Source organism: Camponotus vicinus, unplaced genomic scaffold, assembly GCF_025532165.1.
Source record: "Camponotus vicinus isolate PSW18456_S1 unplaced genomic scaffold, iyCamVici1.0 SCAF_2, whole genome shotgun sequence".
Taxonomy (NCBI): domain Eukaryota; kingdom Metazoa; phylum Arthropoda; class Insecta; order Hymenoptera; family Formicidae; genus Camponotus; species Camponotus vicinus.
The window spans coordinates 1,114,025-1,129,919 of NW_028141956.1; positions in this window are offsets into that span (position 1 = coordinate 1,114,025).

The following is a 15,895-nucleotide window of genomic DNA, read 5'->3' on the forward strand; positions in this document are numbered from 1 at the left end:
ATGCAAAGCAATTAAGGAGCAATCGTTTTATGTCGGATATATTTGCAATAGACTATGGGAAATATGTTTTTCCAAGAAAATGATTGATTTTTTGCTAATGTATTATAAAATATTAATAGCACAAATGGAGCGATTGAATACTTCGATAAAGAAATCGAGGAGCAATTATTCTACCAAAAAGTCAATAGAAAAAGTTGACTATTTTCTTACAGATATAGTTTTAAACAATAGAGTTGATATATTATGTTTGAATGTTCGCTCCATTAGCCGTTGAGCCATGTATTCCGATAAGTGGCCGATAGGTGACGACGTCGTCACTAATGAAATGATTTATTTGTTAATTTTCGATAAAAAATGCAATAATTATTAAAATAACGATGGAGCAATGTAAAGCAATTAAGGAGCAATCGTTTTATGTTGGATATAATTGTTGAAAACTATTAAAATATTTAATTCCGATAAGTGGCCGATAGGTGGCGATGTCGTCACTAGTGAAATGATTAATTTGTTAATTTTCGATTAAAAAATGCAATAATTATTAATTATAACGATGGAGTAATGTAAAGCAATTAAGGAGCAATCGTTTTATATTGGATATAATTGTTGAAAATTATTAAAATATTTAATTCTTTAGGTGGCCGATAGGTGGCGACGTCGTCACTAGTGAAATGATTAATTTGTTAATTTTCGATTAAAAAATGCAATAATTATTAATTATAATGATGGAGCAATGCAAAGCAATTAAGGAGCAATCGTTTTATATTCGATATAATTGCCGAAAACAATTAAAACATTTTTTCCCGATAAGTGGCCGACAGGTGGCGTCGTCGTCATTTGTGAAATGATTTATTTATTAATTTTTGATAAAATAATGCAATAATCTAACTAATAATTAAACTAATGATGGAGCAATAGGGAGCAATTAGGGAGCAATCGTTTTATACCGGATATAATCGAAAACCATTAGAAATATGTTTTTCAGTAAAAATGATCAATTTTACGTTTTTTACAAATATTGAAAAAACTATTAATTTTAGAAGGGGAGCAATTGTAGATTCGGACGGAGCAATTAAGGAGCAATCGTTTGAGCTATAGTTTATTAAAAAATATGCACTTCCAGCGCTAACTTATTTCCGGTTGTCATGGCCCGCTTTTAGGTGATCCCTGGAAGCGATACTCCCTCTGTGGACATTAAAAACGTGAACATGAACTACAAAGCCAAGGTCCACGAATGTTCTCAGAGGGTAACATATATGTCTCTCTGATAATATAAATAATATAAATAAAAATATAAATAATTTAATTAATAATAATTTATTATATAAAAATATTAGTAATAATTTATTATATAAAAATATTAGTATATTCTCTCTTTCCACGCAATTATTTATTTATTTATTTATTTATGTGTATTCTTTTTCTTCTCAACATCATTTATTTATTTTTTATTTATTTATTTATTTATTTATTTAGCTCGCTCTAAGTCAGTCTTCTAAAATGCAAAACTAAATATTATAGAATTTGACTTTGAAAATAAAATAATCGAATAAATTCAAATAATTAGCATAACGAAAGGTTCCGTGATAAGTTATTTAATAAATAATCAATTTTAATTAATTAATGAAAATACTTCTATAATTTAATATTCCGCGTTAGCGTATATTTTATAATATATAAAATATTTCGGCAACGAATTATCGATAACACGGTGTTCGACTTTGGCAATACAAAAAATAAACAGTAGCGCGCTATGTTAAAGTTTTAATATTAGAATTAACTATATTTCGACCAATGTTTTAATTTTCTCAATCCTTGTTATTAAACAATGTACAATTTAATCGAAAATCGATTAAATGATAGAAATCCAAAATATTTATCCAAAATAATTACTTCGATCGTTGCGATTTTTACGGACAATAATTATTTTTATAATATTTAGAGTCACAAATATATTTCATCCGTGTTACACTTTATCGTTCTACTTGACAATCTAAATGTAATTTGGATTGTGAGAGAACACGAAGTAAATCAATCGAATTATAGATGCAAATAATTAGCATAATAAAAGGATGAATTGTTTAATAAATAATCAATTTTAATCAATAAATTAAAATACTTCATTAATTTAATATTCCGCGTTAATGTACATTTTATAATATATAAAATATTTTGGCAACGAATGATAACACGGTGTTCGACTTTGGCAATATAAAATATAAACAGTAGCGCGCTATGTTTCGGCTTTGTCATCATTCGCACGGTGACTGTCGAGTAATAAGGTAGTGGTGAGAAACATTTCGTGTTGTATTGTAAGTTTTTTACTAAACACGATTACGATTAGTATCGAAACATAATTTGCTTTAAATATTAATATAAATTAATTAATTAAAAATTAATTCACGACGTGAAACTGTGTCGCAACTATAAATCTTTATCGAACCGCAATCATTCATTACCGTGATTAAAAATTGAAACAAAATATACATAAAAGGGGATAAGGGACTTAATTATGTTATGAATTTTCGATCATTGATGCTTATTATATTTCATTAACAATATTAGAATTAATTATATTTCGACCAATACCTTAAATTTTAACAATCTTTGTTAATTAAACAATGTACAATTTAATCGAGAATCGATTAAATGATAGGAATCCAAAATGTTAAATAATTGCTTCGATCGTTGCGATCTTTACGGACAATAATTATTATTTCAATACCTAGAGTCACAAATATATTTCATCCGTGTTACTTTATCGTTCTACTTGAAAATCTAAAAATAATTTGGATTATGAGAGAATACAAAGTAAAACAATCGAATTATAAATGCAAATAAATAGCATAACGAAAGGCTCCGTGATAAATTGTTAAAAAATAATCAATTTAAATCAATAAATTAAAATACTTCTATAATTTAATATTCCGCGCGCGAATATTTTATATTACAGGAAATATTTCGGCAACGAGAAAATTATCAATAACACCGCGTGTTCGACCTTGATAAACAGTATCGCGCTATTGTTAATACGTTACACGGCTTTATTATCATTCGCACAGTAACCTTGAGCAACAAAGTAGTGACATTTCATATATTATCAAATTCTTTCTTTACATAGTCGACCCTGGCGATGTAAACAATACCGCGGTAATGTAAAATAATTCTTGACTTACGATCATTCGCTCAGTGGCTCTTGAGCAGTGAAGTAGTGATGTGAGACGTTTCATATATTATAAAATTCTTTCTCTAAACACAATTGCAAGTGCAACGAGGAACTTTTCGTGAATAAGTGTAAGTGCAACGAGGATTAAAGTGCCACGAGAGAAAAGCAAAGGAAGCAAAAGAAAAAAGAAGGTTTTGGAAGTGGATGGATCAATAAGATAAGATGTAAGTTATTAATATAAATTATTTATCACATTCATTAGAAAGATTCATCACATTCATTAATCTAGAATTAATTATATATTTAAAATTATTTCATTTATTTTATTTTGAACACTATTCGAATTGAAATTTTTTAAATCTTGCTGTTATCGGGTTCGATTCGTCTCGCGTGCGCAGACGGTACCCCAAATTATGTGTTTGCACATTTAACACAAACTCCAATAATGCATGTATTTTATTATTTATAAATATAATCGTTCGTAATCACATTTCAATAACAAAGGTTATATCCATTTAATTTTCAATAAAAAAATATATTTTTTAGTAATGGAAGACCATGCTTTCTGACGTGAATGTCAATTTCGTGAATTGAAAATAATGACGAGGGATAATTGTCTTTGATTTAATACTGAAATCATTGCTATCGGGAATAGTCCGGAAGATCCAGGATTCGTTCCCTTCTACAGTGGAATTCCCGACGTTCAATGGATCACTTAACTTTTCTTCGCAGATTGATCTTGCGAAATCTGATGTAGAAACAAGATGTTAATCGTTCTCCATTTTTAAGGTCGCTCCTCTTTTTATCGGATTACCGGTATGTCAATCGCGTATCTGCAATTGAATATTTTGAATATTATCGATTTATTTATCGTCGCGTTTTATCGCGAATTTTAAATCGCGATATATCTTATAAAAATTCGCAGTAATTCGGTCGCTGAATTGCATATTCACAAACATTACAGACCTCAAATGATTGTTGAAATATTTTCGATTTTCTATATTTACGTGATAATAATTATATCGCGCACGTATCTATTGAGAGCTTCGATTATTATATTATAAAAATTATACGTATCGCGATCAAATATTCCGCATATTATCGATTTATTTATTCGTCGCGTTTTCTCGTGAATTTTAAATCGCGATTTATCTTTTAATTTAATCGTTGACTTATACATTGAAGCTTTGTTTATCTTTCCACGTCTTTGAATATTGAATTGAAATTTGAATATTTTTAATAGTTCGTGCAAAATGCTGGTAGTGCAAATATTTTCTTCTATAATTTAAAAGACGATCGATAACTATATTAATGAAAATCATTCGTTCCGTTATTTTCTATTAAACGTGGCCACAACGCGATTTTTAATTATATTTTAAAGCTTATAGAGCTCATTTCTTCTTATTCAGCTAATCATGCGCGAAATAGGATATGTATTTTATTCTCAATCGTGAAATTCGTATAAAGTCGCGTATTAATCGCAAATAAATCGGACAGTAAATTTATGTTCATAAACAATACGGATCACAAATGTTTGCTAAAATATCTTCGTCTGTCAACATTTGTGTGATAATAATTATACCGCACGCGTGTCTATTGATGGTTTCGATTATCATATTATAAAAATTATGCGTATCTCGCAATCAAATATTCCGATTATTGTCGATTTATTTATTCGTCGCGTTTTCTCGCGAATTTTAAATTGCAATTTATTTAGTAATTTAATTGTTGGTTTCGAAGTTTATTCTATCTTTTCATTTTGAATATTTCCTTTGATAATCTACACAAAATGCGCCAGTAATGCAAATACTTTCTTTTACAATCAAAGAAACGATCAATAATTTTATTAATGACTCTTTTTCTTCTTTCACGATTATTTACGTTATATAAAACTTATTAAATTCTATTATTGCATATCTATTATTAATAATAAATGTCGCGTAATTAATATTCACTAACGTAACCAATCAGTCTCGTCTGGATTATGTAAAAATTTTTAGTAAATTTTATATTATACGTATATTTTAGAGACATTTTCGTGTAATAAATTATTCAATGTAATAAATTATTTTGTATTAAATTTCGAATTATATTTATTACTTATATTTTACATTAACTTTTGTATTAAACCCTGTATTCAAAGAAAATAAAAATAAAATTAAAAAAAAATTTTCCTCCTCGATGTTTCTCTATCTTAACAAAGGCATTTGCCGGGTGAGGAGGTTTGAGTACTCTAATGAACTTGAGAGCTATGCCAGAGAGAAGAACGAGAGATGTCATGGTCCGCATTTAGGTGATCTCTGAAAGCGATACATCCTCTATAAACATAAAAGCGTGAACATGAATTAATATCTACGAATGTTTTTAGTGGGTAACATACAATTTCGGGTTGTGTTCCATGCTACGTGCACGAAATGTCGACAGCACAAAGGTTCTAACGCAAAACGTTTGTATATATTAAATAAACTTCTAATGTAAATAAGTTTGGGTGGTCTCTCTCTCTCTCTCTCTCTCTCTCTCTCTCTCTCTCTCTCTCTCTCTCTCTCCATCTATTAAGTATAATTAGTTATTAAAATATATTACCCGATTTTATTATATATTAATCACATATCATCCATCATCACCATCGCCATTACTACGTAATTTAGTATAATTTTTATCACATTTTTATTACAATTCACGATTTATCATTGAAAATAAATTATAACACAAAAAATATTCTAGTTTATTTCTAAATATTAAATACTATAAATATTAAAATTAAAATTAAACATTGGTTCAAATAATAATAATTAAAAATTAGACAATTGACAACCAAGAGTCAGTAAAAGACGCAGTAATTGGAGCACGAGAAAAAAACCTTCCTCTTTCTTTTAATTATTAATATATTTCAATATTAATATATTTCATATTTAATTATTAGTATATTTCAAATTATTCGTCACAATACATGCAATAAATATATAAACGTTTTGTCATCTTTTTAATCTTTTTAATCTCTTCAACGTGACATTAATATTACACATTAGAGAAAATATTAGACAATAACATATGAAATTATATAAATGAGATACAGATAGCATTGTAATATCTGCATGTCGATTGTGAAACGATTTATATAATTTCATATGTTATTGTCTAATATTTTCTAACGAGTAATATAGTGATACACCGTTAAATTTATTTTCTAGATACGATCGCGATTAACATCGAAAAATTATTTATTATAACAATATGATTAATTAACTTTTATAAATAACACATAATTAATATCTATATACATACCGCGACGAAAATTCTCGAATCGCATATTTCGTAATTTATTCATATAATCAATTATAATAAGAATCATATAGTAACAGAAATCTAAAATAATAAATTATTATTTCGATATGAAATCGATTTTTACGAGCAGAAATTATTTCTTTAATATTTATAGATATTTATAGAGTCGAATATAATATGTCTGCGACGTTTCATTGTTTTATTTTTCAATCATTGAAATATAATTCGGATTATAAGGACGCACAGTAAAATAATTGAATCGTGGATCTAAACAATTAATATAATGTAAGGCTCCATGATACATCATACAATCTTTTAATAAATAATCATATAATTAAAAATCTATATAATCTAAAGTACTTCTATATACTTTAATATATTCCATATGTATATATATATATATATATATATATATATATATATATATATATACATATATATATATACACGCGCGCGCGCGTGTGTGTGTGTGTGTGTATGTAAAGTACGTAAAATATTTCGATGACGAACAAAACAATAACACCGACTTTGGCGACGTAAACAATAGCGCGCTAATGTTTATATGCCATAGTCTTGAAAAATGTTTCGATAAAAAAATAATAATAAAACGGTCTTTCAGACTAATTTTTTCGGCTCTATTATTATTCGCGCGACGACACTCAAAGAGTAAAGTAGTAGTACAGGACGCTCCGTTAAAGCCTTTTCTAGACGCGATCGAGCTCAATATCGACAAATTATTTGCGGTATTAAAATACGTAAAATATAATATAATATAATATAATATAAATATGTATTGTTTACCCCAAGGTCGGTATTATTGTCTGTTCGTCATCGAAATATTTTACGTACCTTAACATATTTATATTATATTATATTATATTATAATACAAAATATAATATAATATAATACAATATATTTCGATACGACGAACGGACAATAACACGGTGTTCGGCCTTGACGATGTAAACAATAGCGCGCTAGTTATACGGTCTTGGTATCATTCACAAGGCGACACTCGAGCAATAAGGATAGTAGTGTGAAATACGTCGTATATTCTTAAATTAATTATTAATTAAACGATTATTGTATCATGACTTTCAATTATATTAAACTTTCGATCCTATAATTCGTATTAATATATACCCTAATTCGTATTAATATATATATATATATATATAATATATATATATATATATATATATATATATATATATATATTACAGTACATTTGCAGTACATATATGTACTGCATATATATTTCAATAATGAAAACAACATTTGTAACGAATTAGTATTTAATTTGATCTCATAAAAACGTCGAGCGAATCGTACTTCTCTATCCCTTACGATTTATTAAAGTGCGTCTCTCGTAATTATTTCACGATCGGGAGTGCCGTGCAAAATGTCTCGCGATCGTTTCTATATATGACTAAATATAATTAATTGTTTGTTCGTGAGTGAATATGAGTGCTATGAGGAAACAGCAAAGGATGAAGAAGAAAAAAGGAGGACATCTGGAAAAGTATCGGACACTCAGAGAGCAGTGAAAGAACCTGAAGCAGTCAGAGAGATATGCGGTGAGTAATTTATAAAAATTATTTATTATTTATATATATTATTTTCGAAATAGCTATATTGCTTATTATTTTTTCATTTTCTCAATGATATATATAATTCGCTCTAAAAATCACGTAATATAATGCATGTATAAAATATTCCAGGTTTTATTTTAACACATTTAAAGTATCTATAATAAAACATTTATAATATTTTTGTTATTAATTAATGCTTTTATATATAAATATTTTAATATTTTATAAAATATTTTTAAAATAATATAATTATTTAAATATTTCATATATGAAAATTAACATACTCTCTTTATATAATTATATTTTTCAAAAATTTATAATAAAGAAACATTTTTTTGCTAGTTTTACATTTAAAGTATTAATATCAGAGATAAATCTCTCTTAAAAAATAAAAAAACTGATTGCGCGTATAATAATTAGTTTTACAAAATAAATTATTTTGAGTTTTATAAAGAATAGATCTATAAGAATATTAATTGATTATATTTGAATTTAATTTTTGACATATTGATTTAAAAATAGAAGTGTGTGACAAGAATTAAAATTAATAATAATTTGAATTGTATTTAGATTGTTAAAAAGTTGAATGATAAAACATCGAATAAAATACACTTAATCTTTAAGTATCGTTAAAGAAATAATTATTCTTATAAAAATCACAATAAATTATCGTTTTATTGCTAAGTGTTAACTGTTAAATGCATCAGATTAATTACTTGATACTTTTTTATTATCATATAAAACGATAATAATTATATTGCGTGTGCGCACGTTGTGTTGCGATTATTATAAAAATTACACGGATTGTAATTAAATATTACTATTACTGTCAATTTATTTATTTGTCATGTATATTCGTGAAATTTAAATCGCGATTTTTTTTCTCATTTAATCATTGGGTAACATCGAAACTTAGTTTATCTTTTCGCAATAATATTTCTTTTAGAAAACCTTACAAAATACATTAAAATTCCGGGTACTCTTTCTTAATTGAAAGACATAATCGATAAATTTATTAGTGATTCTTTTGATTGCGATAGATTATCAGCTATATACGCCAATCTAAAAATTTCTAATAAATTTTACATTGTACGCATTTCTGATATTTTCGTGTAATATAATAAAATATTCTATGTATATATTCTATATAACAATTTATTATGTATATCAAGTTATTATGAAAATTATAACAAAACTATGTGTAAAAGTTATTTATAACACTCATAATAGAGAATAAATCTTGAATAAAAGTCTCGAAAAATGGAAAATATATCTTGCAATATCTTCATTTTTCGAAAAATTATCTTACTCTCTGAACTTTCCTTTCTCTTTCTTTCCATATATATAATATTATTGTAAGTCCAAGCGTGTGTGTTATAATGCTCTCATGCAACATCAAATTATCCGTATTATTGAAAATATTTGAATAAATTCAAATATATATTTATTTGATGTTGATAGCATCATCAATTTATAAATTATATTATAATTATACTACATATTTTGCTTCGCATATTGTCGAATATTTTTCTAAACACGATTATGATTAGTATCGAAACATGATTTGATATAATTATTAATAATTAAAAATTAATTAACTTATAATAAACGACATAAAACTGTATCGCAACGATAAATCTTTATCGCATCGCAATCATTAATTAATACGAATAAAAATTGAAACAGGGGATACATAAAAAGGGATAAAAGAATTAATTTTGTTATGATCTTTCGATTATTAATGCTTATTATAATAATTTCCTTAACGATATCTATTAGAATTAAATAAATTTCAACCAATGCTTTAAATTTTCTTAATCGGCAATAACTCATAGAAGATTTCAACGACGAATTATAACAATAACGTAGTATAAGTCGAACTTGGCGATATAAACAGTACCGCGGTAATGTTTCTGACTTACGGGCATTAGCACAGTAACCTTGAGCAATAAAGTAGTGACGTTTCATATATTATCAAATTCTTTCTTTACATAGTCGACCCTGGCGATATAAACAGTACCGCGGTAATGTTCTTGACTTACGATCATTCGCTCAGTGGCTCTTGAGCAGTGAAGTAGTGATGTGAGACGTTTCATATATTACCAAATTCTTCCTCTAAACACAATTGCAAGTGCAACGAGGAACTTTTCGTGAATAAGTGTAAGTGCAACGAGGATTAAAGTGCCACGAGAAAAGAGAGAAGGAAGCAAAAGAAAAAAGGAGGTTTTGGAAGTGGAAGGATCAATAAGATATGATGTAAGTCATTAATATAAATTATTTATTACATTCATTATTTATTATATTGTTGCGTCCCCGCGTCCCGTCCCGCTGAATGTATTCGTCACCCGTTGAATTCTTTCGAAGAAGATCGTTTTCGCGCGCGTTGTCAAGATATTATTATAAACAACGACTGTCAGAGAGTCTAAGCCCAGCTGTCAAGTTGTGCGGACGCGCGTCTATTTGTGATGCGTTTTACGATTATTCTGAATTCTTGTATGTTACTCGCGATTTATTAAAATTCTTGTGCACCTTAAATCGCGTTATTATTTACGAGTGCACGAGCGTCAGCGTATGCCGATTATGTCGCGCGCGTTCGATATATATCGCGTTCGATATATACCGCGTTCCGCGGACGCAACAATATATAAATTATTTATCAATAATATATATATTCAAAATATACATATTTCTCGTTTTGTTTTATTTCTTTGATTGTGATTTAATAGTGATTTTAAATTGTAACATATATAATATACATATACTTATAAAAATATTCCATTTTCTTTTAAAATAATTAAAACATTTATAAAATTTTTTATTAATTAATATTTTCAGATACTTTTATGTTTTATAAAACATTTCAAATTAATATATTTATTTAAATATTTCATATATAAAAAAATAGAAATTTTTTTATTTATCATATTTTTAAAAGTTTATATCTAAGAAATATAAATTATTTTGTAATTACGCAGTTTATAATATTAAAATATATCTATTTAAAAGTAAAAATGTAAAAATTAATTGCGCGCAATAATTAGGTTTAAAATCAATTATTTTGAACATTGCTTTGTATAAGTTGTTCTCTTATCCTTTATATTTTTATTTATCGTTTATATTTGCAAATTTAAATTTATGTACTATATTACGAAATAAATTTCAAATTATGTATTATATTATATATAAAATTATATATAATATAACCCTCCCATGGGGTACACCTTGTCGCGGTGGGAGGGCTTAGTACTTGGATGGTGCCTTGAGGTTTATCTTAAATTTTTCTATTTATGATAAATCTTAAGGTGCCTGAATGGGAAGCTAAGTACCCTTTCGCGTCGTCGGTGCCGTCAACGTGCCGTGGACGGCAAGCGCTTCGTTACCGCGTTTTCGCGTTGTAGTATTCTCGCGTCGTCGCGTTTTCGCGGAACTTTTGGACTTTTCATATAAAATCTCAATTTCATTTATTGTCACGAGTCTCTACTTCCGATGCCAACTAACTGGGATGTTTCGAGTTTGCACACGTTGAGTATCGCGCGTAAAATAGCGAAAATAGCGATATAAAAATATCGCTCGTGAGTGCGGGAGTGCCGTTGAAAGTATCGCGCGTCAACAACATGAGAGGAGGAGGAGGCCTGGGAGAGGCATTAGGCACCTGTGAAGCAACTCTATGGTAAATAAATTATCGCTTATATATAATTATTTATTAATTGCGTACGCGCGATTTCAATTAAGTAATTAATCGCGTAATTTGATTTTTTATGTACATGACTTAAACAAGAGAAAAAGAGAGAAATTTTTACATAAAAACTGTAATTTAAAAGTTTCTACGTTCGAATAGCTTTTAATAGAATTATTAAATTATTACTTATTAGTAGAATTTTTTTCAAAATTTATAAAATTGTTTATCTGCTTATTATTTATGTGCGTCGGATATAAAATTAAATGCATATAATAATAATTTTTTGACCGTGACTACAATTTGAATCTTCTTTGTATGTTACAGACCAACAAACTATTGTGAGAGGAGGAGGAGGCCTGGGAGAGGCATCTTGCATCGGCGAAGCAACCTGATGGTAAACATTTATTATTTGTATATCAATTGTTATAAATTGTACGCACAATAATTCGTTCTTATAATTTAAAGGAATTAAAGAGAAAATTAGAGAGAAAGATTTTTATAAAAATCATATATAAAAATTTCTATTTAAAAAGTAATTTTAAAATTTATAAAATCTTCCCACGTGTTTATATCTGCTTATTATTTTACACACTGGATATGAAATTCCGCACAATAATAATTTTTTGAAATATTGATTGTATTTTGAGTTTTGTTATAAATGAATTTTATATTTGTATGTTACAGACAACGTAGCTTCGATGACAACTCCGCTGTGGCACATCAATGCTCCGGTAAGTGATAAAAACTTTTATTTAATTTTAAAGTAACGGATTCATAGAGATTGTAGATAAATCCGTTGCCTTAAAATGGATGAGCTAGAATAGATTAAATTAAATAACTTTTAATAAATTCGTTCGAAATATATTGCATCCATTGCGAAAATATATTGCAGTATTTTAATTATAAAGAAAAAAGAAAAAATTATTTTTGTATAGATTTTACCTAATTTATTAAAAATAAAGAACACTAAAAATTGTATCAATTACATCTAATGCTAATTTATTCGCTTATAACGCGCATTTATCTTATTCACTTATCTTACTCTAATTTCTTATTAGCTCATCCATTAAAACATTTGTTGTATTGTTTTTAAACTTAATGTAAAGCCAAATGATTGATTAATAACTTGTAATGTGATAAATGTAATATGATAAATGTTATACACATATTAATTTTATATTTTATTATAAATTATGCATTACTATAAAAATTTATTAATTACATATATTATTATAATATCAATCAATTTTTATTGGTAATCTGCACAGAGACTTTTATATTATAAGAATTTTATATATTATACCAGGCTGCTAACAGCTGCCAGAATAACCATTTACATTTGGGCAGGATATACATATACAGATTAGATTAATATACATATTATGTCGTACTGTCAATTTTTGCCGGCATTTATTAAAATAAATATAAACTTCTACGAGATAGCGATTAAAATGAACATAAGTAGTTACAAAATATTAAAATATAGTATTTAAATAAATATAAGCAATAACCAGCAATTATTAAAATAAATATACATACTCATATAAATTACAATTGCATCTTTCGAGAGCGATAGTTATGTTATGTTAAATTCTGTGATACCCGGTATAAATTCTGTCCAGTTATAAATGGTTGCCTTTGTTTTACATTTTATCATATGAGATATGGCCGTGTTAGCAGTCTAATATAATATAGAGAAAATTGTAATTTGGCTTTATTTTAGTTTAAAAAATTAAATTGAATTTATTTTTAAAAATGCTAAAAAAATGAAAATATTTAAATTATTAATTTAAATTATTAAAATTATTTTCAGGAATACTAAAAGAAATTGCAAAATTATTAATGTTTAAGAAGATTGTAAATTGCGTAAATACATTCTTACGTAAATTACACGAAAAATTATCCAAAGTATACGTATAATAATTATATAATAATAATTCATTAAATTAACATATTTATTTTTATAGTATATATTCTTTAAATATTCATAAAAGAGTAACTATTTATATTTTCATATCAAAGAGTCATTATTAAATTCAAAAAATTTTTATATAAAATGTAAAAATTCGATGCTAAATTAATGATTAAATATAATTAATGATTAATTATAAAATTTGACGAACGCCTTTGTTATAGAATCGCGAGTCAATTATTATAAATTTTATGATATGCTTTCCGTTAGATTTATCTATTTATGAATTCCATATCGCGCGGAGCTAAATATTCTTAAAATAAATTATTAAATTATGATTGCGAAAATACCATGTTCTTTCCGTGTTCTTTCCGTGTTCTTTCCGCGTTCTTTCCGCATTCTTTTCGCATTCTTTCCGCGTTCTTTTCGCGTTCTTTTCGCGTCCTTATAAAAGATTACCGTTTTAACAAAAGAATTTTATCGCTGTCCCTCTCGTCAGATAATATTCCTAAATATTGCTAATTAAATATAAAGAAATATCGAATAAAAGTGTGAAGATTCGATATAATAAGTCAACGATTAAATAATAACTTCACAAAATTTAACAATCACCTTCGATATTATAGAATCGCGAGTTAATTATTATGAATTTAATAATTCGTTTTTTCAGTTATATTTACGAATTTCGTATCGGAAAATATTCATAAATAAATTAATAGATTACGGTTGCGAAAACACCACGTTCTACCGCGTTCTTTTTGGCGTTCTTAGATGAGATTGTCGTTTTAATAAAAGAGTTACATTGCGTCATCGACTCTCCATCGTCGGTGCCGTCAACGTGTCGCGGACGGCGGCATTTCGTTACCGCATTTCCGCGTTGTAGTATTCTCGCGTCGTCGCGTTTTCGCGCTTCCGCGTTGGACTTTTCGTATAAAAATCCCAATTTCCTTATTGTCACGAGTCTCTACTTCCGATGCCAACTAACTGGGATGTTTCGAGTTTGCACACGTTGCTATGCAACGTACACTCTTGCTTCGTGCTTCGTCAAGTGATTCGGCCCGAATTAGTTAGAACTCGATCGATTGCTCGGAATGGTCGTCAATGGGTCCCTTCTTTTTGCTCGTCTACAGCCACACGCACTGCGTGTGTTAACCCTGTCGAGGAGTCGAGTGGATTCCCTTAGGCACGATTTTCGCTCGGTAAAAGGGGTTGCCTCCCCATTTTCTAAATTGCTGAATGTAAGCATTTAAAAAATGTGGGTATCCTCTTCTTTTGCCGTCTACTAGCCTGGTGTAGCATATAGCAACCGCGGGAGGCATAATATGTCCGGGCGGAGCACCTGAAATCGTGCTTAGCGGGTCCAGGTTCGATACGAGATAGGATAATTATGCGCGAAAAAGAGTTGGTGAACTTCATTTTCCTCTATTTCCGTCAATCGTTTCGTCTTCTTTCCGGTTTGGGCTTAGTCCTTGCTCGTTGTATCGTTGCAATTCCGACCGGTTGACTCGAAGTTGATTTTCGTAAGTGAAATGAGATTTTCGCTCGTACCGAAACCGGGAGTACCGTCTAATGTATAGGTATACATATTAAGTATATCCATCGCGCGATCAAATATAAAATTTTTAATACAAGTTCTTATACAAAATTATCGTTTTAACAAAAGATTTTTATCGCTGTCCCTCTCGTCAGATAATATTCCTAAATATTGCTAATTAAATATACAGAATTATCGAATAAGAGTGTGAAGATTCGATGTGATAAGTCAACGATTAAATATTAGCTTCACAAAATTTAACGATCACCTTCGATATTATAGAATCACGAGTTAATTATTATGAATTTATTAATTTGTTTTTTCAGTTATATTTGTATTTACTAATTTCGTATCGGAAAATATTCATAAATAAATTAATAAATTATGGTTGCGAAATCACCGTGTTTTTGCCGCGTTCTTTTCGCATTCTTAGACGAAATTATCGTTTTAATAAAAGAGTTATCGTTGTTCCTTCCGTTAAATAAACGTTAATAAAAGTTGCGTGGCTAGTACCGCCGAGGAGTCGAAACGATTTTCATCATGGAGAATTATTTCTCACCGGTTCTTGTGAGATCCATTCGCGACGTCTAGTTCGGTGCCCTGTTAAAAATTGGGAATTTTTATTGTAAGATTGGAATTAATCCCAGGTTTTCCTGGCAATTTCCGAAAGCAATGATTTCGGTAGTAATTCAACGACGATACGCTTCTTTAACGTCGAATTAATTTAAA